Raw genomic sequence first — 27,973 nt, forward strand, 5'->3', positions numbered from 1 at the left:
GAGAACTAGGAGTCGGATTCCTGATTAATAAGAACATAGCTGGTAACATACATGAATTCTATAGCATTAACGAGAGGGTGGCAGGTCTTGTTGTGAAACTTAATAAGAGGTACAAAATGAAGGTTGTACAGGTCTACGCCCCTACATCCAGTCATGATGACCAAGAAGTTGAAAGCTTCTATGAAGACCTCGAATCGGCGATGGGTAAAGTCAAAACAAAATACACTGTACTAATGGGCGACTTCAATGCCAAGGTAGGCAAGAAGCAGGCTGGAGACAAGGCAGTGGGGGAATATGGCATAGGCACTAGGAATAGCAGGGGAGAAGTATTAGTAGACTTTGCAGAACAGAATAATATGCGGATAATGAATACCTTCTTCCGCAAGCGGGATAGCCGAAAGTGGACGTGGAGGAGCCCGAACGGCGAGACTAGAAATGAAATAGACCTCATACTCTGCGCTAACCCTGGCATCATACAAGATGTGGACGTGCTCAGCAAGATGCGCTGCAGTGACCATAGGGTGGTAAGAACTCGAATTAGCCTAGACCTGAGGAGGGAACGGAAGCAACTGGTACATAAGAAGCCGATCAATGAGTTAGCGGTAAGAGGGAAAATAGACGAATTCCACATCAAGCCACAGAACAGGTATTCGGCTTTGACTCAGGAAGAGGACCTTAGTGTTGAAGCAATGAACGACAATCTTGTGGGCATCATTAAGCAGTACGCAATAGAAGTAGGTGGTAACGCCGTTAAACAGGAAACCAGTAAGCTATCGCAGGAGACGAAAGATCTGATCAAGAAACGCCAATGTATGAAAGCCTCTAACCCTACAGCTAGAAGAGAACTGGCAGAACTTTCGAAGTTAATCAAGAAGCGTAAGATAGATGACATAAGGAAGTATAATATGGATAGAATTGAACATGCTTTCAGGAACGGAGGAAGCCTAAAAGCAGTGAAGAAGAAGCTAGGAATTGGCAAGAATCAGATGTATGCATTAAGAGACAAAGCCGGTAATATCATTACTAATACGGATGAGATAGTTCAAGTGGCTGATGAGTTCTATAGAGATTTATACAGTACCAGTGGCACCCACGACGATAATGGAAGAAATAATAGTCTAGAGGAATTCGAAATCCCACAGGTAACACTGGAAGAAGTAAAGAAAGCCTTGGGAGCTATGCAAAGGGGGAAGGCAGCTGGGGAGGATCAGGTAACAGCAGATTTGTTGAAGGATGGTGGGCAGATTGTTCTAGAGAAACTGGCCACCCTGTATACGCAATGGCTCATGACTTCGAGCGTACGGGAATCTTGGAAAAACGCTAACATAATCCTAATCCATAAGAAAGGGGACGCCAAGGAGTTGAATAATTATAGACCGATCAGTTTACTGTCCGTTGCCTACAAAGTATTTACTAAGGTAATTGCAAATAGAATCAGGAACACCTTAGACTTCCGTCAACCAAAGGACCAGGCAGGATTCCGTAAAGGCTACTCAACAATAGACCATATTCACACTATCAATCAGGTGATAGAAAAATGTGCGGAATATAACCGACCTTTATATATAGCTTTCATTGATTACGAGAAAGCGTTTGATTCAGTCGAAACCTCAGCCGTCATGGAGGCATTGCGGAATCAGGGTGCAGACGAGCCGTATGTAAAAATACTGAAAGATATCTATAGCGGCTCCACAGCCACCGTAGTCCTCCATAAAGAAAGCAACAAAATCCCAATAAAGAAAGGCGTCAGGCAGGGAGATACGATCTCTCCGATGCTATTCAGAGCGTGTTTACAGGAGGTATTCAGAGATCTGGATTGGGAAGAATTGGGGATAAGAGTTAATGGAGAATACCTTAGTAACTTGCGATTCGCTGAAGATATTGCCTTGCTTAGTAACTCAGGGGACCAACTGCAATGCATGTTCGCTGACCTGGAGAGGCAAAGCCGAAGGGTGGGTCTAAAAATTAATCTGCAGAAAACTAAAGTAATGTTTAACATTCTCGGAAGGGAACAGCAGTTTACAATAGGTAGTGAGGCACTGGAAGTGGTAAGGGAATACATCTACTTAGGACAGGTAGTGACTGCGGATCCGGATCATGAGACTGAAATAATCAGAAGAATAAGAATGGGCTGAGGTGCGTTTGGCAGGCATTCTCAGATCATGAACAGCAGGTTGCCATTATCCCTCAAGAGAAAAGTTATTAACAGCTGTGTCTTACCAGTACTCACGTACGGGGCAGAAACCTGGAGGCTTACGAAAAGGGTTCTGTTTAAATTGAGGACGACGCAACGAGCTATGTAAAGAAGAATGATAGGTGTAACGTTAAGGGATAAGAAAAGAGCAGATTGGGTGAGGGAGCAAACGCGAGTTAATGATATCTTAGTTGAAATCAAGAAAAAGAAATGGGCATGGGCAGGACACGTAATGAGGAGGGAAGATAACCGCTGGTCATTGAGAGTTACAGAATGGATTCCAAGGGAATGAAAGCGTAGCAGAGGGCGGCAGAAAGTTAGGTGGGCGGATGAGATTAAGAAGTTTGCAGGGACAACATGGCCACAATTAGTACATGACCGGGGTAGTTGGAGAAGTATGGGAGAGGCCTTTGCCCTGCAGTGGGCATAACCAGGCTGATGATGATGATGATGATGATGATGATGATGTAATTTAGCTAAGCTGTCATTATTCTTTTGCTCCGCTGCCAGTGACTCTCTGTCCACACGTAAGAGCTGATCAAAGTTCTTTGAGGCCGGTGATAATAACATTCCTGGCTCACTTGTGAGTGCGTCAGCTTGCTCTTCCTGCAGGGGTGAACTTTGACACCCTAGCGATACGCTCTCATTGAGCTGGTCAGGTGACAGGCTTTCCCCAACTGTTTTTTCATCACTCGAGCTTAGCTCGGATTCGGTTATTGCAGTTATCTCCTTTGCTTCTTTCGCTGGAGCAGCTTGTGCATTTTTGGCCGAAAGCGACGCGATTTTACGAGCTTGGCCTCGCGTGCATGCCTGTACTACGCCCTCTCGCAGTTTAAGCCCTTTTTCACGCAGTAACTGATTTGAACGATTCGAAAAGATGTAACTTACTGTAGTGACTAAAATTTGGGAACTGCTGCCTAAGTCTCTAGCTCCTCGAATGGTCCACTGATTTTGACTTTGGCTATGGGCCGACACACGCCGTGTTCTTCTACAACCTGTTTGATCCTTGCTACTTCTCTGGTGAATTCATCTACCGTCAAGTAAGACGGATGGACAATGTCCATCGTGGCGGCTTTGTCTCTTAGCACTCGGCATGATTTGCCATTAACTTGCAGCTTGTGAAGATATGGGCTTAAAAGTTCCATAGTCTCGTCTTTTTCCTCTATGTAGGAAAAAACTACGCTAGGCTTCCCGCAGTTTACAGCTATATGTCCCAGTTTGTGGCATTTGTAACAGCAAATTGGTCCAAAAGATTCGAATTTTCTTTTCAGTTCTTTTTGTGCGGTTTCTCCGTTAAGTTTCTCCTCGCTCTTTTCTGCGGGCTTTTCCGCCATGTCTACAGGCTCCGATCGCCTAGTCTGCGAACCCTTTCTGAACGGAAAGGGTTTCCGCGGTCCATTTCGACCGTCCAAGTTTCCGTCCTCGGCGTTTAACTTTCTACGCGTTGCGTACTCTTCGGCTAATTCAGCCGCCCTTTCCACAGTGTTTACATTCCCTCTGTCTTGCACCCACAGTTTCACCGCTTGGGGAATGCTTTTGTAAAACTGCTCTAGACACATGCATTCAATGATTATGTCTCTGCTATCGTACGCTTCCGCGCTTTCCAGCCACTCGAGTAGGTTGGCCTTTAAGCCGTATGCAAACTCCGGATACCCCTCGCTATCTTTCTTGCCTGTGCTTCTAAACCTTTGCCGAAAAGCTTCGGCTGAAAGGCGGTATTTCTTCAGGAGACTAGCCTTAACTTTTGCATAATCATATGCATCCTGTGCACTCAGTCTGGCGATTACTTCCGCCGCCTCACACGGCAACATAGGCAGCAACCACTGTGACCATGTACTCGGGCCGAAGTTCATCTTCTCGCAAGTCCTTTCAAGATTGCTTAGGAACAAGCCTATGTCGGTCCCGACCTCAAATGGCTTTAATAGCCTGTCCATGCGGTATGATTCTGCCTCACTTGATTGTCCCAGAGCCCCTTCACTTCCTTGAGACAACTCCAAACGTTTTCTTTCAAGTTCAAGTTACATTTTTCTTAACTCGCGATATTTATCGCGTTCCTCTCTCTCTCTGTCCTGTTCTTCTCTGTCCCGTTCTTCTCTCTCTCTTTCCCGTTTCTCTCTTTTCTTTAGAAGTTCCAATCCCATTTCAATTTCTTGCTGACTGGCCTGTTCGGAAATTAGCTCCAATAATTCGGCTTTTAGAATTTCTTCGCGTACATCTAGGCCCAGTTCCTCACCAACAATCAACAATTCGTCTCTCAGCAGTCTCCATAACTCCATGATTGCTGCGTTACTGCCTTGATCCTGCTCGCTAAATCTAGCTAGGAAAACACAACCTAGCTAACACTCAACAATCTAGCTTCCCTTCTGTTCTAAATAGAACCACAAAATGAAGCCTAGAGAGTCAAAGCAAGAACCAAGCACTCACCGCAGACACAGCACCATGTCGCAAAGTCCTTCTCACCGCTGTCAGCCAGTTGTTATGATTGGGGGTTCAATCCCGTCGCTCGAGATCCGTTGTCAAGATTGGAGTCGGGCATGAATTAGAAGGTAGCTGGCCCATGCCGTCGTCCAACTGATCCACGCTGAGGACGTTGATGAAGGGAAGGACTGCTTCTCATCGAGAACGAGGAATACCGTAAAACGTTTTGTGCGCAAACAAACAGGGACGAAGAATAGGGGCAACACAAGGACGAGCGCTTTCCTTGTGAAGCGCTCGTCCTTGTGTTGCCCCTATTCTTCGTCCCTGTTTGTTTGCGCACAAAAAGTTTTAAGATGAATCTGTTCCAACTAGACCGACTCGCAGTTATGAGGAATATCGGTTTACTTACAGTATTGATATCAGTCTAACATGACTGCTTGAGAGAGAGTGTCCTGAGCAGCCGCACAACAGCGGTTTATAGACACTCGGTCCTCCCCGGATACCCAGGTGACGGAAACGGCCGTCCAAGCACCGTAGGCGAGTTGACCAGGCACCGTAGGGGAGACGACGAGGCACCGTAGGGGAGACGAGGCACTGTAGGGGAGACGAGGCACCGTAGGGGAGACGACCCGGCACCGTAGGGGCATTTATTCCCCGAGCTGCAGCGCGCCCGCCGGCCGCCCATTGTCTGGCGTCTTGGTCGGTGCGTGGGAAGGGGTCTCAGTAGACGTTCCCGTGGGCTCAGTAACAATAGTTGGTCCGCCGAGCCCGTTTAGTCACAATGGCGACTTCGTCAAACTCGGCTCCAGCGACGGAGAGTCGAGGACGCACGTATCGTTGTTCACACACAGTCGACTTAGTCATGCCGTGGCTAGAGGTTTGCGGCGACGCTCCAGGAAAGTTGCCGCCACTGTCGCAACTGGCCGGCAAAACTTGCACTGCAGCTGGCCGTTCTTAACAATCCACACAGACGCCTACAATTTAGGACTCGGTGCCGTCCTAGTTGAATGGCAAAACGGAGAGGAAAGAGTGATTGCATACGCTAGCCGCACTCGATCTTTCGAGGGCTGAAACCAACTATTCAGCCACAGAAAAGGAATGCCTCGCAGTAATATGTGCCATAGGAAAATTCCAACCATACTTATGTGGTAGACCTTTCCGAGCAATCGGCGACCATCACTCATTGTACTGGCTTTCAAACGTGAAAGATCCTTCCGGAGGACTTGCTAGATGGAGTCTGAGGCTGCAGGAATACGACATAACGGTCGTGTACAAGTCAGGTCGCAAGCACAGTGACGCTAATTGTTTATCACGTGCGCCAGTCGAATCTGCTCCTGCGAAAGATGGACACGACTTTCCGTTTCTTGGAGCCGTGACCACATCTCAGATGGCGAAATACCAACAGTCTGACGCCGAGTTGCTCCTACTTATCAGGCACCTGGAGGGACACCCCGTCCATGTTCCGCGAGTTTTCTGCCTGGGTTTGTCATATGGGATGGGAAATGGCATCCTGTACAAAAGAAATTTTGAGCATAGCATAGAGAAATTTCTACTCGTCGTTCCTTCAGCTTTGCTATCCGAAATCTTGGATGCCTGTCACGATGACCCATCAGCAGAACACCTCGGAGTGAGCAGAACGTTCACCAGAATTCATGCTAAGTACTACTGGCCAAAGCTATTGAATTTAGGACAGCATTATGTACGAACGTGTCGGGATTGCCAAAGACGCAAAAGGCCTCCATTAAAACCCGCAAGCCTCCTTCCATCAATAGAACCCCAGCATCCCCGTTCGAACAAGTAGGAATGGACTTACTCGGTCTCTTTCCTACATCGTAATCAGGGAAACGATGGATTGTAGTAGTGATAGATTACCTAACCCGATATGCCGAGACATTCTCTATAATCAGTGCAACGGCCGTTGAAGTGGCTGAATTCCTTGTCATCGAGATAGTATTATGACACGGTGCCCCTGCAATCATTACCACGGACCGATGAACTTCGTTCATTTCCGATTTGACGAAATCCATTATGAAACTGACTCATACCAGCCACAGGAAAACATCTGCCTATCACCCTCAAAGAAATGGGCTAACCGAGCGATTGAACAGTACGCTGACCGATATGTTGTCAATTTACGTAGACTTAGAGCACCGTACATGGGACAAGATGCAACATTCGTCTAAAATACCGCATTGAAAGAGACAACTCAAGCAACGCCATTCCAGCTTGTTTTTGGTTGAACATTTACCACACCCTTGGATACAATGCTGCCTGTCAGCGACCGTACAGAACAGAACCCTGACATCAGCGACCTTACACAGAGGGCCGAAGAAGCAAGTCAGCTGGCGTTACATCGCATTCAACAAAGGTAGCGCATCGAAGCGGACCGATACAACTTGCGGCGAAGGGAAGTCGAGTATGCACCAGGCGACAGAGTATGGGTGTGTACTCCCGCGCGTTCTGTCAAAAAAGCTTTTGCGCCGTTATTTTTGCCTATACCGAGTGCTTCGCCGCCTCAGTACCCTGAACTAAGAAGTTACGCCAGAAGGATAAGTGAGCTCATCACGATGCCGGCATCGCACAGAAACTGTACGTGTGGTCAGACTGAAGCCATATTATAAGAGGTAGTGAATATTCTACCAAACATCTATTCTGTGCCATATACCACTTTAGTATGGACAACAGCTTGTGAACAATTTCGTCGCTTAACGCATCGGGATGATGCATTTTGGAGGGGGAATAATGATACAAGGTAGAAACATTTTAAACAACGCGCGCTGTTTGGTGCGCCCCCCCCCCCCCCCCCCTAAGAGGACAACGGCGTATTGGAGGAAAAGACGACGAAATAATGGCACGTGTTTTCGCTGCACGCACTCGCATCGTAGGTGGCCGTTGTCGGCGTGTAGAAGACGACGAAGAGGTGAAGCGACGCCTAAAGACGGAACGCCTATAGTAAAAGTGCATTGTCACGGACGGAGAGGGTGCGAATCAAACGCAAAAGTGTCAAAAGCAATGATTGCTCGGAGCAAGGGAGCTCGGTGTGACCGAGAGGTTATAGCGAGGCTACAGAATAGCATCGACGCCGTATACGCACAGTGGGCAAATGAGCCCATAGCTGGAAATGCAATAGCGAGAGGACGCGGAGAGAACTAGAAATAAGCACACCTGCGGGACTTTAGTGACCGTTCTGCTATCAGAGAGACTCCCAAAAGCCCAAAACTACACAATGCCCAAGTGAGAACAAACGATGTCCTTCAGGGCTTCGCAGATAGTCTTGAGCAATGTCAAAACAACGAGATGGCGGCCACCTGCTTTTTCTGGGTGCGCACAAATGGACCGTCGGAGATGTGCCCGAATAATGGCGTATACAACACTCGCGTTCGGCCGCTAGGCTGCCATCTCTTATTCACGGCGACCGAAGGAGAACCACGGGTGAATACGAATCGGCGATGGCACTTACACGCAGTGCGTGGCCGCTGCCTGCCGCCGACCTGCGCTTGCTTTCAGGTGACCGTTGGTCACGCATTCTTTAGGAAAGAACGATGGGTTATTTCAAAGTATTTTACCGCCGCAGTAAGAAGAAAGACAATAACAACAACAACCACTGAGAGGCTTTTTGGCATAATATGCCAAAGAATGTAGTGACGACAGCCTTCTATCCTTTTTATATTTGTGACGTAAAAATCACATGGCTCTGAGCATGAATACCTGCTTGCGTGAATGTACGTGTCATTGTGTGCTCGACTCGGCTTCTCGTTCCCCGTTCTGCCTCTCACAGCCTCTTTCGTTCGTTGGGCTGGTTCAGCCGTGCCTATCGGCGGCATATGTTGCCGCACTCTTTTGCATGCTTTTCTGCAGTGAAGTTAGCGCCGGGCTCTTGCTATTGATTCCTCTGCGTGCTAACAGCGAGCATTGTTGACGAGTACGTCTCGTAGGTTTTGTCTGAGCGCTTGTCGGCGTCACTTAAGTGCCCCACACAGAGAAATTTATAGGAAAATTAACAAGACAGAAAAGAAAAAAATATATGTGGATCCCACGCACTGTGGCAATCGATATAAACGAAGCTTTCTGTGCTGTTTGCTTTGATTTACGATAATTAGCGGTGATACTGATGGCGAATGTTTAATTTCTTCAACGTTTAGTCCAATAAGAGAGTGGTGAGTTGATGTTAAACGTTACCTTGTGTCTACCACTGCTGTTTGTCTGTATAGTACACAGAACGCACAGGGAGACATGTTCGCTTGAGGCATTGTGTGCTGTTATTCATAGCCTATGAGAGGGTTGGGCATTGTCATTGCCTCACATGGGACATCGCATTGCGGTAGAAGCGTTGGCAGACTTATGGGGCTGTACGTGCCAAGCGACAATCGGAATAGGAGGCACGCCGTAGTGGCCGACTTTAACATGCACCGAAATCTAAGTACACGAGCGTCTTTGTATTTCGCTCCCGTCGAAATCGCGCTGTCGCGGTGGGGATCGAACGCGCGACATCGAGTGATGCTATAGCCGAATAGCTACCACGGCGACGACAGAAGTCAGAAGTATTGATTTGACGTACGACCACTTCCGTGCTGTAAATTAGACCCAACGGTTATCCAATGCGCGTTTGCAGATAAACAACATACCAACTACAGGCACGTATCCAATAGGGGGTCCGGGGGGGCTCGTGCCCCCCCCCCTCCCGAAATTAAGACGCATACCTCCCCTCCCACCCGCCCACGCCACCACTTCTCACACAGCGCCTCCTAATCAGTGTTGAGACTTGACAATTATTCGGCCGTTAGCATTTTGCTGCCTTTCTCACTTTTTTTAGGATGGCGGTATTTATCGGCGTCTCCTGGGATGTGGAGGCCAGTTTCTTCATCAATTCGGTGCCCGCGCAATTAACTCGAGCTGAATGCAGTTGTCACCGTCTATTCAATGGTCACGCGCATCGTTGTTGCTTCGTTAGTTCAACCTTCTTCGTCTAGACTTTTCTAGGAACCAGGATTCAGTTCATGGTCAGCTGGTCTGTATGCACGTGAAACGAGTTACGGCCAGAGAAAATGCCAATTGCATTTAACTTTTCTTTTTGTTTCATTATTTGCTCGAGTGGCGACTCGCCGCGACGCTGGTAGATCCTCGGAACCATATGCCCGGGATATGGGTTAGATAAGGTAGAAAATGAAATAATGCATGACAGTGTCCTTAATCAAACCCTGCAATAACCCTTAAGCTCGTAAGCAATATGACTGTCACTCGATACCTCGTCTGGTTTTCCCCTAATTGTACAGCTCTTTTCGTGCAAATTTGCTAGCTGGAAACAAGAGTCGCAAGGATTTGAGAAATTAAGTGATCTACCAAGGGAGAGAGAGCCAAGGCAACAGCCAAACAGGAAGAAAAAGCGAAAACTAACAAACTTAACCATTGTTTATGAAGATATTTATGGATCAACGTCTTTTTATTTAAAAAGGAAGTACAGAAAACGCCGCCAGAAGTGGAGGACAATTCCGTGTGTTCTGAATGACGCTTCTATAGTTATCATTCGAGCTGCTTAACGTAGCCACTTCTCTGCTGTGCTTATGTAGGTGTTTTTCTAACCTTCCGCGGTGGGCGCAGTACGTCTAGAAACGCAGCTTCCTGTGCCATACGCGGTTGTACGCGACTGGCGGCCACGCATCGTTACGTAACTTCCAAAATAATACGAGTCGGTTGTGGCACTTAACTTGTTAGAGCAGTAAACGAGGGATCCAAAAGAACCTGTGATTGTTCCACAAATATATATTTCTGTATAATTCTTTCAGAGCTAATTTAAAAAAACACTACTATAGTCGGATACAACTTAAGTCTGCAATGAAGCCCCGTCCACGACCTCATAACCGCCAGCCACTGTTCCTCCGCGAGGCTGCAAATATTCGTACTTCAAATCTTTTCTGTTACACAAATAAGGCGGCAGCTACAAAAATAAAATAATTAGAGCGTAATTTTATACATTTTCCCTCGCCTATAATATTGGAATCGCGAGTGTCTAATTCTTTATTGAACTGAAATAACATGCTTGCTCCGCTACAACTATTTGTGGTGAAGTTTCACTTCAGTTGGCAGTGAAGTTTCATGAGTAAAACGAGTTCAGCAGTGAAATGAACTGCACCGCAGGCTTTTGAAGAGTGAAATGCTCAGACTCCATACGTTTTGTCCATGTTTGTCGTACACCTCATTGCGTCTGCCTATGAAAAGACTCTTCAAGAACAGCAGACGCTCCGGAGGTATCAAGTACGACGCCATTTTGAAAAGGCCGCATGACGACGATTTTGTTTGCTTCTGTGATTGGCTGGCGGAGTAACACAACTCCGCGCGGTCTATGTGCCTTTGTTGCGAACTGCTGGTTTTTAAGTTCTGTTCCAGTAAAGTAATCTTTATTTTAAATTTTCGCTTCTTCACTTGTTCTTGGCAGTGTCCTTCCTGCGGTTCTTTCCTGCGCGAGTCGATTAGACGTGGTTCTCTGTTTGTCGAGTAATGGAGAGGTGTATCGCACAGGCGTACCTGTAAAATACGCCTTATTTCATTTCTATTTTGTGGGTTTACGCGTATTTATGGCGAATGGTGGGCGTTATTCAAATTTGTACTAGTAAAGGTACCCCCCCTCATTTGCATAAAAAGTTATCTTGGGTTGCCCCCCCCCCCCCCATAAAAAAAAAAGGAAAGAACATCCTGGGTACGTGCCTACCAACCCGACGTATCCAACACTGGCGTGGCAGAGGCTCGCGAAGGCGGTGGCGTGGCGCGCGGCAGCGCAGGCGCAGCCGTGAGGTTGGCTTTCCCTCAAAAAAAAATACATATATTTTTTTTTTCGTATGTGACCAGAATTTGGCGAATAGGGTCGCGTGCGGCGCGTTCAATCAGACGCGCAACTCTGCTCTACAGGCGATGAAAACCCTTCAATGATTAAAGTAGTGCGGAATTGGTCGTTGGTCGGAATTTTTGCTGTCCATGTCCATGGACATAAATATGGACTGATCCCGGAGGTAGTGCAACGCCAGGCCGACCTGCGGCGGAGGTGAAACAGGCTTCAAGCACTCACTAAAGTGAAGCGAAAAATGCATGCATTGCTTGGAAGTACGCGTACAACATAGAAAACAGCATTCGTTTCAATAAATGAAAAGCAAAAACAAGCATCCGAACAAGCTAATTGAGAATAAGGTGCTCCTGATAACAATGCGAAGCATGTACGCCGTTCCCCTTCCCGGTAAAGATTACTGCTGCGCAAGCTGCCGGGGCGACGGCAGCTTGCGACGTGGGGAGTGGCGTCGCTTGCTTTACTTATATAAATGAACCAGCCTAGCGACTGATTCATTCCTGTTGCAGCACCGCAATTGGTAGGCAACGCATAGTTAAGGCTCCCGAGGAGCAACGTGAATACTAGGAGCGACAAACGGCAAAAGAAATGGTAATACGACCAGCGGCGGCGTGCTGTCAAAATTACCACTACTCTCTTACTAACATTACTCTAAATTACCATTACTCACATTACTCCAAAGCAAAAAAGCATCGAATACCCTACTCGGGAGTGGTAGCGGTAGTGTTCAACAGCTTCGCTGGGAATCCTCTTTTGCAGGGCCGGGATGGCGAGTCAAGTTTTTACAGCGAAGCTGTATATGGCTAGGGTTCCATGCATTTTTATTTGCCGTGGCCACAAACTATCATCATCAATGGCTCATACCCCCGTAATCATTCATGCTCCCGTAAGCAAGCAAAAAATGCAAAGGCTCATTTATTTATTTATTTATTGTCATACTCTCAAGGCCCGGGGGCATTAAAGAGAGGAGTGGTTATTATTACGAATAAATTCGTTAACAATATTCTTGAAGTTCGTGGCGTCAGAAATGGCAGTGATGGAGGCAGGGAGGCGGTTCCAGTCATTCGTCGTTCTTGGTAGAAAGGAATCAAAATAAACGTTGGTGCGACAAGTTGGAACTTCAACCTTAAAACGATGATCCGTGCGTGACGATATGTATGATGGCGGGGAGATTAGTTCATCCTTAAGTGTTTCGTTAGAGTAATAAATCTTGTGAAAAAGGCATAAGCGAAAGTATTTACGACGTAACTCTAGGTTAGGCAAGTCAAGGGTTAGTTTCATTGATGAGACACTTGCATGAAGAGAATGATTCGAAAGAATAAAACGAGTAGCTCGGTTTTGAATGGATTCAATGGTGTTTTTTAGCTTTAGAGTAGAAGGGTCGAAAATGGAGCATGCATATTCAAGTTTAGGCCTCACTAAAGATTTGTACAGAAATAACTTGACAGCTGCAGATGAAAAATTACGCCGCAAAAACCCAAGCATGCGATTAGCGTTACCGTAAATGTAATTTATATGAATGTTCCATGTAGGATTGTGTGTAATGTTGATACCAAGATATTTGTATGATGATACATTTTCTACAGGTATGTTGTTAATATTGTACGTAGGAAGGGTGGTATTTCTTACAACACGGGACACACGCATCGCCTTACATTTATTAGAATTGAGCTTCATTTGGGATCTAGCACACCATGATGTTACTATGCCAATGTCTGATTGAAGAGTATCGCAGTCGCCAGAGTTAGAAATGACACGATAGAGAACACAGTCATTGGCGAATAACTTAATCGATGATTTAATTTGGTCTGGGAGGTCATTAATATAAATTAAAAATAATAATGGTCCTAGAACCGAGCCTTGCGGTATACCGTAGGTTACTCGACCAGTGGAAGAGAAGTATTCATTAGCATAAACAAATTGGAAACGGTTAGACAAAAAAACACTTGATCCAAGCAAGCACGTTAGGATCAATGTTGAGGTTACTTAATTTAGTTAAGTAATTCGTGTGAAACAGTATCGAATGCTTTGGCGAAGTCTAAAAAAATGCAGTCAATAACAAAGTTAGCATCCATCGCAGGCACGTACCCAGAATTTTTTTTCGGGGGGGCCCACCATCATCATCATCATCATCATCATCATCCTGTTATATGTCCACTGCAGGACGAAGGCCTCTCCCTGCGATCTCCAATTACGCCTGTCCTGCCCCAACCGATTCCAACTAGCGCCCGCGAATTTCCTAATTTCATCGCTCCACCTAGTGTTTTGTCGTCCTCGATTGCGTTTCCCTTCTCTTGGTACCCATTCTGTAACCCTAATGGTACAACGGTTATCTAACCGGCGCATTACATGACCTGCCCAGCTACATTTTTTTCCCTGTTGATGTCAATTAGAATATCGTCTATACCCGTTCGCTCTCTGATCCAAACCGCTCTCTTTCTCTCCTAACGTTATGCCTAGCAATCTTCGTTCGATCGCTCTTTGCGCGGTCCTTAACTTGCTCTCAAGTCTCTGCCCCATATGTCAGCACTGGCAAAATGCACTGATTGCACACCTTACTTTTCAATAATAATGGTAAGCTTTCAGTCAGGAGCTGGCAATGTCTGCCGTATGCGATCCAACCTATTTTTATCTTCTGTGAATTTCCCTCTCATGATCAGGGTTCCCTGTGATTAATTAACCTAGGTAAACGTGCTCCTTCACAGTCTCTAGTGGCCGACTGGCGATCTTGTTTCCTTGCCCGGCTATTTATCATTATCTTCATCTTCTGCATATTAATATTCTACCCCACTCCTACACTCTCTCTGTTATGGTCTCCAATCATTTGTTGTAACTCGTCTGCATTGTTGTTGAATAGAACAATGTAATCGGCAAACCGAAGGTTGCTGAGATATTTGCCGTCGATCTTTACGCCTAAGCCTTCCCAGTTTAATAGCTTGAATTCTTCTAAGCACGCTTTGGAGAAATTGTGTCTCCCTGTCTGACCCCTTTCTCTATAGGTATCAGCCTGCTTTTCTTGTGTAGAATTAAGGTAGCTGTAGAACCTCTGTAGATATTCTTACGCGAAGGACGAGTCAGTAAGACGAGAAACTATTTACAGATTATATTTACAACAACGGTTGCAGCGTTGACCGGTTAGATTCACAGCGCGAGCCCAGTTCGTTCTTCCTCCTCTTTTCTGGAGTGATGGCGCCTACGCGCCTCGTTCAAACAAACAAGTACCACACGCATGTAGCAATATTTTCCAAGCTTTTTACGTAAGCGTTCTGTACTCCTTGATTACGTAGTGCCTCTACGATTGCTGGTATCTCTACTGAATCATATGCCTTTTCGTAATCTATATAAGCCACATAGAGAGGCTTATTGTACTCTGCAGATTTCGCGATAAGCTGATTGATGACATGGATGTGATCCATTGTAGAGTATCCCTTCCTGAAGCCAGCCTGTTCCCTTGGTTGACTAAAGTCCAGTGTTTGGAGATTATTTTGGTAAATATTTTTTATAATACAGGGAGTAAGCTAATCGTCCCATAATTTTTCAATTCTTTAACGTCTCCTTTTTTGTGGATTAGTATAATGTCTGCATTCTTCCAGTTTTCTGGGACCCTTGCAGCCGATAGACACTTCGTATAAAGAGCCGCCAGTTTTCCAAGCGTTATGTCTCCTCCACCTTTGATTAAATCGACTGTTATTCCACCTTCTCCTCCCGCTCTTCATCGTTTCATGTCTTCCAGGGCCCTTCTGACCTCATCGCTAGTTATAGGAGAGTTTCTGTATCCTGTTCATTACTGTTTCTAAGTGAGGTATCGTGACTCCTCTGGGTACTGTATAAAGATCAGCTTAGAATTTTTCCGATGCTTTTACTATATCCTCGAGATTGCTGATGATATTATCCTTCGTATCTTTTAGTGCATACATCATGGTTTGTCCTATGCCAGGTTTCTTTTTTACTGATCTCGGGCTGCGTTCATATTTACGGCTTCTTCAGTCTTTCTCATGTTATAGTTTCGAATATCAGTTACTTTCGCCTTGTTGATCAGTTTTTACAGTTCCGCGAATTGCGTAACGCTGTGCGGCCGCCAGTCCCATACAAACGCGTAGAGCGCAGGACTCTGCGATTCTAGACGTACTGCGCTCACCGCGAAAGGTTAGAAAAACACCCACATAATCGCAGCAGAGAAGTGGCTACGTGAGGCGGTTCGACCGATAACTGTAGAAGCGTCATTCAAAACAAGTAATTGTTCTCCACTTCCGGCGGCGTTTTATCTACTTCCTTTTTAAGTAAACAGATGTTGATCCATAAATATGCTCATAAACAACGGTTAACTTTTTTATTATTCGCTTTTGCTTGCAGTTTGGTTGTTGCCTTGGCTCTCTCCCTTAGTAGATCGTTTAATTTCTCAACTCCTTGCGATTTTTGTTTCCAGTTGCCAATTTTGCACGAAAAGTGCTATACAATTAGGGAAAAACAGACGAGGTAACGGGCGACAGTCATCTTGCTTATGGGTTTAAGGGTTATTGCAGGGTTTCATGATGGACGCTCTTTCACATTATTTTATTTCCCACCTTACCTAACCCATATCACGTGTATATTGTTCCGGGCATCTGCCAGCGTCGCGGCGAGCCGTAACTCAAGGAAATAATGAAGCAAAGGGATAAGTTAAACGCAATTGGCGTTTTCTCCCGCCGCAACTTGTTCCATGAGAGTACAGACCAGCTGAGTAACAGCCGCATCCCTCTCCTGGTCCCAGGATCAGCCTAAACAAAGAAGGTTGAACTAACAAAAGCAACAGCTATGCGCGTGACGGTTGAATAGATGGTGACAACTGAACGCATCTCGAGTTAATCGCGCAGGTGCGGAATCTATGAGAAAACTGTCCTTCACATTACAAGAGATGCCGATAACAACCGCCATCTAAAAAGAGTGAAAAAGGCAGCATAATGCTGACCGATGAACAGCTGCCAAGTCTCAACATTGATCTGGCGGCGCTTTAGGAATGTGTGAGGAGTGGTGGCGTGGGTGGGGAGGGGGTATGCCACTTGATTTCGAAAGGGGGGGGGGGGGGGCGGGCCCCCCTTGGGTACGTGCCTGATCCATCGCCTGGAATAAATCATTAGTGAATGACAAAAGCTGTGTTTCGCAGAAATAGTGTTTTCTAAATCTGTGTTTGTAGGGGGTGAAAAATGAGTTTGACTCGAGAAATGAAACCAGGTGTGAGTAAATTATGTGCTCCATTAATTAGCAGGGAACGCTGGTTAGGGATATAGGTCTGTAATTAAGTGGGGAGTACCGACTGCCAGACTTATGTACGGGAATCGCCATCCCTGCCTTCCAATCATTCGGAAGGATGGTGTTTTGAAGTGACTGAGCAAAGATTTCGCTCAGAGTTATAGATGAATAAGTACTAGTTCCCTTAAATTTCGTGTTGATACCATCTATTCCACTGCATGCAGAAACTTTTGAGGTCTCTATCAACTTTACAACGCCATCAAGGTCAATGGTAATAGGAAGCATTGGAAAATAATGCACATCAGAAAAAACACCGCTTGCGCACAGCACAGAATCCGAAAATACAGAGATGAACGCGTCATTCAATACTTCACAACAGACACTGCTATCGACAGGTTCGTTGTTAAGATCACACAGTTCAATGGCACTAGATTTCTTACCGTTGACCACACTCCAAAATTTCCGTGGGTTGTCTTTCAAGAAAGAAGGCAACGTGTGCTCATAAAATGTTTTGGATTCTGCTACAGCATTCTTGCAGTCGCTCAGTGCTATTGTGCAAGCATTCCAACGCTGATGACTGCCAGTTAGTTTTGCTCGTCGGAAAAGCCTTTTCTTTTTGTTCAGTAAACGTTTAAGACGCGAGTTGAACCAGGGTGCGCGAGAATTAGAATAAATACGTTTTTGCGGGATGTACCGGTTAATTAAGACGTTGGCTTTTTATTTGAATATTGACCAGTTTTCTTCAACCGATCGAGTGTGGAAACTTGGAATGTAGTCAGTGATGAAAGTTTCTAGTTCGTTATTAATAGCGGCAAAATCAGCATTTCTGTAATCACGTATAGCTTTCGACGAGGTAACAGATGGGATGGTTGGTTAACTGCAAATTACACTGGATTATACAATGGTCGCTAATATCCGGGAGGTAAGTTAGGGGCGAAACAGATTCCGGGGATGTAGTAAGGATTAAATCTAGGATATTAGCCGAGTGGGCAGAACATCGAGTAGGCTTCAGAACAAGCTGGTGCAGGTTACAATCGAGGCAAATGCTGATGAATTCGGAATATTCAGAACACCACTCTTGGGTTGAAGGGGGATCGGTATGCCAGTTAATGCCAGGAAAGTTAATGTCCCCAAGGAGTATTAGTGGCGTGGAAGGGAACCGTAAAATTGGACTATTTAAGGCATCGTGAAGGTCTGAACAAAATGTGTTAGGTGAGGAAGGGGGCCTGTAAACGACGCAAATGATAAAATTTTTGCGTTCGAAGCCTACGCGCGTGCACGCTAGCTCTAATGGTGACGCAAGCTCAATTGCAGCAGCGGTAATCGAATCACGAACACCGATAAGTACACCACCACCACACCGCACATCACGGTCATGTCGATAGAAACGGTAAACACCCTCGCATTCCAAAATTTCACGGTCTTCAATTTTGCTAGAAAGCCATGTCTCTGTCAGGATAACAATATCGGCACTGCACGTGTCGACGACAGAAGGTAGAGCATCCCGCTTGTTGCATACGCTGCGAATATTTGAATACAAAAGAAATATTTTTTGCCACCGGACCATGACTCCGCTATGTTTGTGGATTTCTAGGGCCATCAGAAGGTGCATTTGGGACAGAATTTGTTGAACGAAGCTCGCTTGTGTGGATTTCGCAGACTCGATCAGTTACCGGACAGTAAACATAAGTTTTTTTGTCGATTTGTAGACGGTTAAGCCGTAGCACATATTTCTGTCCGCTAGCCTTTCCGAATTCAATCAATTTTTTCTGTGACAGGCGTGTGGCGCGGCAGAAGTCTTCGCTAACAGAAATGCCAGAACCTTTGAATTTTTTTCGCTCAGTTAAAACCTTTTGCTTAAGTTTTGAGGACGAGAATTTTACGATTATGGGCCGGTGTTTATTTACTGCATAGGAACCCAGCCTGTGGGCGCGGGAAATGGCTTCGTCTATTAAAGTTATCTGTAGTAAACTGGTAAGGCAGTTTCGAACTTTAGTTTCAGATTCGGACCAGTTCTCAGCTGGGACGTCAGGAATCCCGTAGAATATAAGGTTGTCACGGCGAGAGCTGTCTTCCAGCTCGTCCAACCGAGAAGTTATTGCTGCAGTTTGGTCTCGCACAGCTTCATCGACTACTCTAGGTAGATCAACACCATTCTGATTTGCTTCATATGATTCCACTAGGGATTCAACTGTTGCGAGCCTACTGGCTAAGCTGGAAACTTTTTCCTCAAGTTTTTGCTGATTAGCTCGGACCTCTGATAGCATCCCTATTGCCTCGGTATGGCGTGCGTCACTTTTAGCCGACGGCAATGGCGTCTAGAATCTCCTTTTGAGGACCAGGGTTCTGTTCCACATCACCAGCTAACATAAGTAATTTAACAACATATATACACTCAAAAAGAATCACAAAGAATCACCTGTGGGCTTGGGAAGAGCAGCAGACAGATATTACTGGATCGCTTAGCGTGCAACGACTAGTGTTTACCAACCTGTACAACAAACAAGAACGGGTTTTGAAGCGGTTGCATGGCTGCCGCTCCGTCCAGCCCACTGAAGTGGCCCGATGAAAGCGTCGCTCTTAAGTACGTCCGGCTGACTGGTGTCGTAGGCGATGGGAATGGCCAGCCAAATCGGGGCACGATGTACACCGCGTCAAGGGTTGATGATGTGGCGTTTCCGCCATAGTGTTGATCTCTGACGTAACATGGTGATAAAGGCACGACGATAGCTTCGCAAAAGGAATCCAAGGGCTGCCACGTGCCGAGGAATGCCAGAATCTGTACAACAAACAAGAACGGGTTTTGAAGCGGTTGCATGGCTGCCGCTCCGTCCAGCCCACTGAAGTGGCCCGATGAAAGCGTCGCTCTTAAGTACGTCCGGCTCACTGGTGTCGTAGGCGATGGGAATGGCCAGCCAAATCGGGGCACGATGTACGCCGCGTCAAGGGTTCATGATGTGGCGTTTCCGCCATAGTGTTGATCTCTGACGTAACATGGTGATAAAGACACGATTATAGCTTCGCAAAAGGAATCCAAGGGCTGCCACGTGCCGAGGAACGCCAGAATCTGCACAACAAACAAGAACGGGTTTTGAAGCGGTTGCATGGCTGCCGCTCCGTCCAGCCCACTGAAGTGGCCCGATGAAAGCGTCGCTCTTAAGTACGTCCGGCTGACTGGTGTCGTAGGCGATGGGAATGGCCAGCCAAATCGGGGCACGATGTACGCCGCGTCAAGGGTTCATGATGTGGCGTTTCCGCCATAGTGTTGATCTCTGACGTAACATGGTGATAAAGACACGATTATAGCTTCGCAAAAGGAATCCAAGGGCTGCCACGTGCCGAGGAACGCCAGAATCTGCACAACAAACAAGAACAGGTTTTGAAGCGGTTGCATGGCTGCCGCTCCGTCCAGCCCACTGAAGTGGCCCGATGAAAGCGTCGCTCTTAAGTACGTCCGGCTGACTGGTGTCTTAGGCGATGGGAATGGCCAGCCAAATCGGGGCACGATTTACACCGCGTCAAGGGTTGATGATGTGGCGTTTCCGCCATAGTGTTGATCTCTGACGTAACATGGTGATAAAGACACGATTATAGCTTCGCAAAAGGAATCCAAGGGCTGCCACGTGCCGAGGAACGCCAGAATCTGCACAACAAACAAGAACGGGTTTTCAAGCGGTTGCATGGCTGCCGCTCCGTCCAGCCCACTGAAGTGGCCCGATGAAAGCGTCGCTCTTAAGTACGTCCGGCTGACTGGTGTCGTAGGCGATGGGAATGGCCAGCCAAATCGGGGCGCGATGTACACCGCGTCAAGGGTTCATGATGTGGCGTTTCCGCCATAGTGTTGATCTCTGACGTAACATGGTGATAAAGGCACGACGATAGGTTCGCAAAAGGAATCCAAGGGGTGCCACGTGCCGAGGAACGCCAGAATCTGTACAACAAACAAGAACGGGTTTTGAAGCGGTTGCATGGCTGCCGCTCCGTCCAGCCCACTGAAGTGGCCCGATGAAAGCGTCGCTCTTAAGTACGTCCGGCTGACTGGTGTCGTAGGCGATGGGAATGGCCAGCCAAATCGGGGCGCGATGTACACCGCGTCAAGGGTTGATGATGTGGCGTTTCCGCCATAGTGTTGATCTCTGACGTAACATGGTGATAAAGGCACGACGATAGCTTCGCAAAAGGAATCCAAGGGCTGCCACGTGCCGAGGAACGCCAGAATCTGTACAACAAACAAGAACGGGTTTTGAAGCGGTTGCATGGCTGCCGCTCCGTCCAGCCCACTGAAGTGGCCCGATGAAAGCGTCGCTCTTAAGTACGTCCGGCTGACTGGTGTCGTAGGCGATGGGAATGGCCAGCCAAATCGGGGCACGATGTACACCGCGTCAAGGGTTGATGATGTGGCGTTTCCGCCATAGTGTTGATCTCTGACGTAACATGGTGATAAAGGCACGACGATAGCTTCGCAAAAGGAATCCAAGGGCTGCCACGTGCCGAGGAACGCCAGAATCTGCACAACAAACAAGAACGGGTTTTGAAGCGGTTGCATGGCTGCCGCTCCGTCCAGCCCACTGAAGTGGCCCGATGAAAGCGTCGCTCTTAAGTACGTCCGGCTGACTGGTGTCGTAGGCGATGGGAATGGCCAGCGAAATCGGGGCACGATGTACACCTCGTCAAGGGTTGATGATGTGGCGTTTCCGCCATAGTGTTGATCTCTGACGTAACATGGTGATAAAGGCACGACGATAGCTTCGCAAAAGGAATCCAAGGGCTGCCACGTGCCGAGGAACGCCAGAATCTGCACAACAAACAAGAACGGGTTTTGAAGCGGTTGCATGGCTGCCGCTCCGTCCAGCCCACTGAAGTGGCCCGATGAAAGCGTCGCTCTTAAGTACGTCCGGCTGACTGGTGTCGTAGGCGATGGGAATGGCCAGCCAAATCGGGGCACGATGTACACCGCGTCAAGGGTTGATGATGTGGCGTTTCCGCCATAGTGTTGATCTCTGACGTAACATGGTGATAAAGGCACGACGATAGCTTCGCAAAAGGAATCCAAGGGCTGCCACGTGCCGAGGAACGCCAGAATCTGCACAACAAACAAGAACGGGTTTTCAAGCGGTTGCATGGCTGCCGCTCCGTCCAGCCCACTGAAGTGGCCCGATGAAAGCGTCGCTCTTAAGTACGTCCGGCTGACTGGTGTCGTAGGCGATGGCAATGGCCAGCCAAATCGGGGCGCGATGTACACCGCGTCAAGGGTTCATGATGTGGCGTTTCCGCCATAGTGTTGATCTCTGACGTAACATGGTGATAAAGGCACGACGATAGCTTCGCAAAAGGAATCCAAGGGCTGCCACGTGCCGAGGAACGCCAGAATTTGCACAACAAACAAGAACGGGTTTTGAAGCGGTTGCATGGCTGCCGCTCCGTCCAGCCCACTGAAGTGGCCCGATGAAAGCGTCGCTCTTAAGTACGTCCGGCTGACTGGTGTCGTAGGCGATGGGAATGGCCAGCCAAATCGGGGCGCGATGTACACCGCGTCAAGGGTTGATGATGTGGCGTTTCCGCCATAGTGTTGATCTCTGACGTAACATGGTGATCAAGGCACGACGATAGCTTCGCAAGAGGAATCCAAGGGCTGCCACGTGCCGAGGAACGCCAGAATCTGCACAACAAACAAGAACGGGTTTTGAAGCGGTTGCATGGCTGCCGCTCCGTCCAGCCCACTGAAGTGGCCCGATGAAAGCGTCGCTCTTAAGTACGTCCGGCTGACTGGTGTCGTAGGCGATGGGAATGGCCAGCCGAATCGGGGCACGATGTACACCGCGTCAAGGGTTGATGATGTGGCGTTTCCGCCATAGTGTTGATCTCTGACGTAACATGGTGATAAAGGCACGACGATAGCTTCGCAAAAGGAATCCAAGGGCTGCCACGTGGCGAGGAACGCCAGAATCTGCACAACAAACAAGAACGGGTTTTCAAGCGGTTGCATGGCTGCCGCTCCGTCCAGCCCACTGAAGTGGCCCGATGAAAGCGTCGCTCTTAAGTACGTCCGGCTGACTGGTGTCGTAGGCGATGGGAATGGCCAGCCAAATCGGGGCACGATGTACACCGCGTCAAGGGTTGATGATGTGGCGTTTCCGCCATAGTGTTGATCTCTGACGTAACATGGTGATAAAGACACGATTATAGCTTCGCAAAAGGAATCCAAGGGCTGCCACGTGCCGAGGAACGCCAGAATCTGCACAACAAACAAGAACGGGTTTTGAAGCGGTTGCATGGCTGCCGCTCCGTCCAGCCCACTCATAGCCCCGTTTATGCAGAGGCTACAAGCACTCAATCAAGTGAAGCGAACAGTGCTTAAATTCTTTCTAATCACGCATACAACATACACAACAACACGTCGAAAACTGTCATCGTCAATGGCTCATACCCAATGGCTCGTATACCCCCGTAAGCAAGCAAAAAACGGAATGGCTCATAGTCCCGTAAGGTTCATGGCTATCTCACTTTGCATGAATTAGCTGCGATGACACTACCCCTGTTGTCGTTGTCGGCGATTTGAATGTGGTTGTGTCGGCACCAAAAAGGGAGCGGTTTACGCGTTCCGTGTTGCAAACATATTCCTTGCGATGCCACACCGATCCGGCCAACCATGCAGCTGCGTACATGCATCGATTTGACATTATCAAAGAATGTGACTACAGTTGCGAGTGAAATAATGACAACCGATCAAGGCAATAAATGAGTGTGCGTGCAATTCGTCACGATGACCACCCATCAAGACAATAAACGAGATGGCACCTTTGTTCCAACTTGTGTGTCACCTCCGTGTCATATGCTAAACAGCTTCGCTGGTCAACCACCTTCACAGAGTGGAATGGCTCATGATTTTTTAATCAGTTACTTTACGGCACAGATTGAAATCTACGAATTGCGGCTAGTGAGCATCCAAGGCATATCGACATACTGAGGATGGGACCGGTTTGAAGCATTGAAGCTGAGAAGTAACTGGAACGCCAATGTATTTTGTCGGACACTGAAAATTCATATCTCGAAACTGGCGTAGTCTTGAAAATTCATACCAAGTCGATATGCCTTGCACATTCACTAGTTGCAATTGGTAGACCAGGAATGTGTGCCCTAAACTAAATAATTATATCGTTAATTAGCGTAAATGTGTTAATTATTCAATGAAGTATTTCGATTTCTCGTTGAAGTAATGGCCGCCTCATACTTTAGATCAAGGGTTAGAATTGCGCTATCACGCCATTTTTAAAAATTTGGATGCTGCTATAAAAGACACCCTGCATCTAACGTATGTACGTAGATCCTCACAATATCACATTTTGTAAGATAGGCCTGCATTGTGCATGCACAGTATACGCAGTAAAAGAAACCAAAAACTTCGAATGGTGTTTCGCTCATCGATGAAATTTTTCACTAATAAAACATATTTGAGTTTTAATTTTTGTTCTCGCAAATTTAACCTAGAAATTTTAACTGCGCCTTTTTCTGGGGGCGCGCTGTCTTCCTGTACAGCGATTTCCTCGCAGAAACTGAAACTGAACTTGCATATGTTGCCTACGTTAAACCATTTCGGAATCTTGAAACACGTAAACAAACAAAAATGATGACATTGCGCTTAGTTTCCCATCCCTTAAGAATTCATCTTCATTTACTTGGGTAGGGCACAGCAATATCTTCCCAATAGTTGCCTGCTTGCATACCTTCACCTTTGTTTTGGGCACTCCTGCCAAACGACCTTGAATTCTTTATTTTCGCCCTTTATTTTGAGCGTAATCGTATGGACGGTAAGGACTTGCGATCCACACTCGCCGTGTCGATGTTGGCTTGTCGTTGTCCCCGAAACTCCGTGACATTGCATGCAAAATGTTAACCCATATATCGTACCATACGTTCGAAAAAGAGCGACATTGATGACTGTGTCATGTCGGCGCAGCTGTGGTTTGCGGCGAATTTTGTTCTGCCCAAAAGGCATCGGCACGGCACTTCTTGATATTTGCATATGGTCGCACTTTGTAACTTTCTCGATCACACTGCGAATCTGAATTTAACGAACTCATCAAGCTTCACACTTCACGCTTTTCCTGAAGCCTAATGATCGACTTGCATTTACTTTCTGTCATAGTTTTCAGAATAACAAAGGTCGGCCGCGACCAACTTGTTTTATCTTTACTTTTTGGGTGCTTTCCAACTTGCACCCCGTATTACTTGCGCTTGCCGCTTTAAGTCATACAATATAACAGTGTTTTTAAACTTGTAACTTCAGCCAGAACCAGTTCGTAGAGCAAAGTAGAGGACGGGCTTCAACGATTACATGTGCACCAAACTTCAGCAACACTCGTAGGTGTATCGACTGCAGCGTGGTAAGATATATGCTGCTACTAAAATACAGGTAGCGCGTTGTTGGTTGCCCTCTGACTGTGTGGCAGGCTGGTGGAACAGGAAATAACCTACGCGTAATGATGCAATGAACACATAACCATGACCCGTGGCCTGTAGTTGCTCGAAGGCATGCAGCAACAAGAAAGAGACTGCGTTTTATCTGATTTCTTTCGCCATTTGTTCCCTCCAATAACCGGCGAGGCGCAGCAGTCTCCTCTTTCTCGATCCTGCCATTAAGTGGGAACAACGCTATCGCATACTGCCGCAGCAAGAGCAGTAGCGTTCGGTGCGTGCTAGGCACTGGCTTATTGATTGAGAACCTCACCCATATAGTGCAGGAAGCTGAGTGGTCGCAGTCGAACCATATAAAGGCCCAGTCGCTGGCCGATTCTTTCTGTTGAATTCTTCGGTGGCAATACATAGCCGTTATTATTACTGGTGTTGATGTTTCTTGCGCTTCTATCTTTGATCGCTCGGTTAGGCCGTGCGTGACACGCGAACTGAGGGACGTAATCCCGAACGGAAGAAAATGGCACGCTTCCTGTGATTTGCAGCTGCCCCGTCCTGTGGGCCACAGCATAACTCTTTTAAAGAATGTGCAAACGCTTTTTTTTTAAATTTTTGCAAAGTGACTCACTACGTTCCGGTTCACTAAATTTGGGCTTTGCAAGCTGCTTACGTAACGCTGTTCTGGCAAAATTCCTTGCTCGACTAGAATACATCGACCGTGTCCTACAGCAAACATGAAAAGACACAATACAGTTGATCAGTTTGACGCTAGTTTCCGTGAATAAAATGCGCGTTTGGTCCGGGCCTGTCGCAAACTACAAGAGACGGTTCAAAACATGACACGTTTCTCGTGCGCTTAAGCAATAACGCGTGAAGCGGTGCGTAAAGAAAGAAAAAGAAAGCCTCGTTTGCTGCTCTACGTCAATACAGCCATAATGTTTCTTTTTCTCAGCTTCACAAACGCACAACTTCCACTGCTTTTCCACATGCCTCTGGCTAAAGGTCGTCCTACGTATCCTTTCTACTTTTTACAGGTACCTTAGATGGATTAGGCAGTTGTTTTATGTACGTACGTACATCCGACATACGTCGTTGATTGTGGCATGTTTCACGTTAAGATACGACACGTGTATGCACGCTGATCAGCCGAATACACGTTTCCCTCTCGTCAGCGCTCATCGTTTTCGTGTTGCGGTGCAGGGTGTCTGAGTGGCGGCATCCGACGCAGGTCGGCGTGCTCATGACTGCGGCAACCACCACCGCATCTGCTTCCATGATGCGCGCTTTCGCAGCAAGAAAAGCGCATTCCATTTGATGCTTCTCGACGCGATACTATGATAACGTGTGCTTCTTGCACATGGACTAATCATGCATTTACGCTGCGCTACCCATCCACTTAAGTGATTGGCGGAAATGCGTCCATGTTGCAGCATTTCGCAATTACAAAGAAGTCGAAACTATTATTCGCAAATTAACAGAAACGTTAACTGAAGTAGAGAAGCATGACCTTTCCTTAATAGTTAGCTCTACTGACTACTCTTCAAGTCTCCTTCAGATGTCGTTCGCGAAAAGGCGCCATTGACCATTGTGGTATCATTTGCTTTGTCGCTCACAAGTTTCTTGCGGCTTCTTCGGGAGACTACTTAAATCATACCCCTATGAAGACCACTCATAAAAAACATGACAATAAGTAGCGCAAGTTAAGACGTCGTATGAGACGTCATGACTCTGCAACGTTTAAAAGTATTTTCGGTCGTTTCCGCACACACTTATACTTTGATGCTGTTTCGTCTACTTAAGGTAGTGAATGCTGCATTGGTGAAGTAATGCTCAGACGTGAGAGAAAATCTACGTGCATGAGCTTACTTCGATGGCAGTCAGTGCCAACGCGGCTGAGGGCTCGTTCCTCTAACGGAGCAGGCGCTCGGAAATGACTTTGCGTGTTCAACACGTTATATGTAAAAAGTATAGTATACGTACGTAGACCACGAGAATAGACCTTCAGGAACGTCGAAATCAGCAAAACTCCTGCGGCAGAAACTTTTTCAGTTAGTGACTAATAATACAAGTGCAGAGACGATTGCAAGTTGGCTGTTTTGTTAGCATTGCGGTAAAATCTCCGATTGCTACGCTGGGTCCCTGGGTTCGATGCCAGCTCGCTAATTCTTTTTTCTTTCGTTTTTAGAGCGAGAGCTCTGCTGCTCGAGGTAAAACTCCCAAGGTTAATCTCAGCGCGTGTTCGACCTTCAGCTGCCGGCACGCAAGTGTGGCAAATGTGACGTCGCGCCACGTGATCCGCTGCGGGGAGGCGCCGCAGCTGCGCTCGCTCGAGTATCGCCGCTGTGTACCACGTGACTAAGAGCTGCTTCGGTGACGCTTGGTCCCTCAGTCTCGCCATGGACGAAGCACGCGCCGGTGCGAGCGCGTCAATTCGTTGCCGCAGGCGCCAGGCTGAGTCTGAGCACCCTGCCCATATAGCTTGCCGGGAAGAAACACTGAAGAACCGTGTCTAACCATGACTTCCAAATGGAATCACATTGGGCGATTGCGCGTGGAAACGTTCCAAACGCCTTTTTTTCCCATAAAAGTATCATAAATACGAAGTTTAGCCATTTATCCACATTCACTGGCAACTTTGCCGTTGTAGAGCAAGTGCTGCCATCTGTGTAATGACAGTCAAATCCCACTTTGGCACCCATTTCCTATCGTCGTCATCGGATCAACTTCGTCGTGCTCATCCATGCTTAACAGCGCTTTCGCTAATATAATTATGTTCATCATCATCATCATCAGCCTGGTTACGCCCACTGCAGGCAAAGGCCTCTCCCATACTTCCCCAACTACCCCGGTCATGCACTAATTGTGGCCATGTTGTCCCTGAAAAC

The 27,973-nt window shown here is 47.1% G+C and overlaps 1 long non-coding RNA gene and 1 pseudogene across 2 annotated transcripts in view; one reads left to right on the forward strand and one right to left on the reverse strand.

Annotated features, from left to right (window-relative positions):
* LOC140218652 (uncharacterized) overlaps positions 1 to 27,973 on the forward strand; it is a 119,172-nt gene that overhangs the window by 20,363 nt on the left and 70,836 nt on the right. The gene's annotated exons all lie outside the window — the stretch shown is intronic.
* LOC126532269 (uncharacterized) lies at positions 18,251 to 19,494 on the reverse strand (annotated as a pseudogene).

Source organism: Dermacentor andersoni, chromosome 5 (genome assembly GCF_023375885.2).
Source record: "Dermacentor andersoni chromosome 5, qqDerAnde1_hic_scaffold, whole genome shotgun sequence".
Lineage (NCBI taxonomy): Eukaryota > Metazoa > Arthropoda > Arachnida > Ixodida > Ixodidae > Dermacentor > Dermacentor andersoni.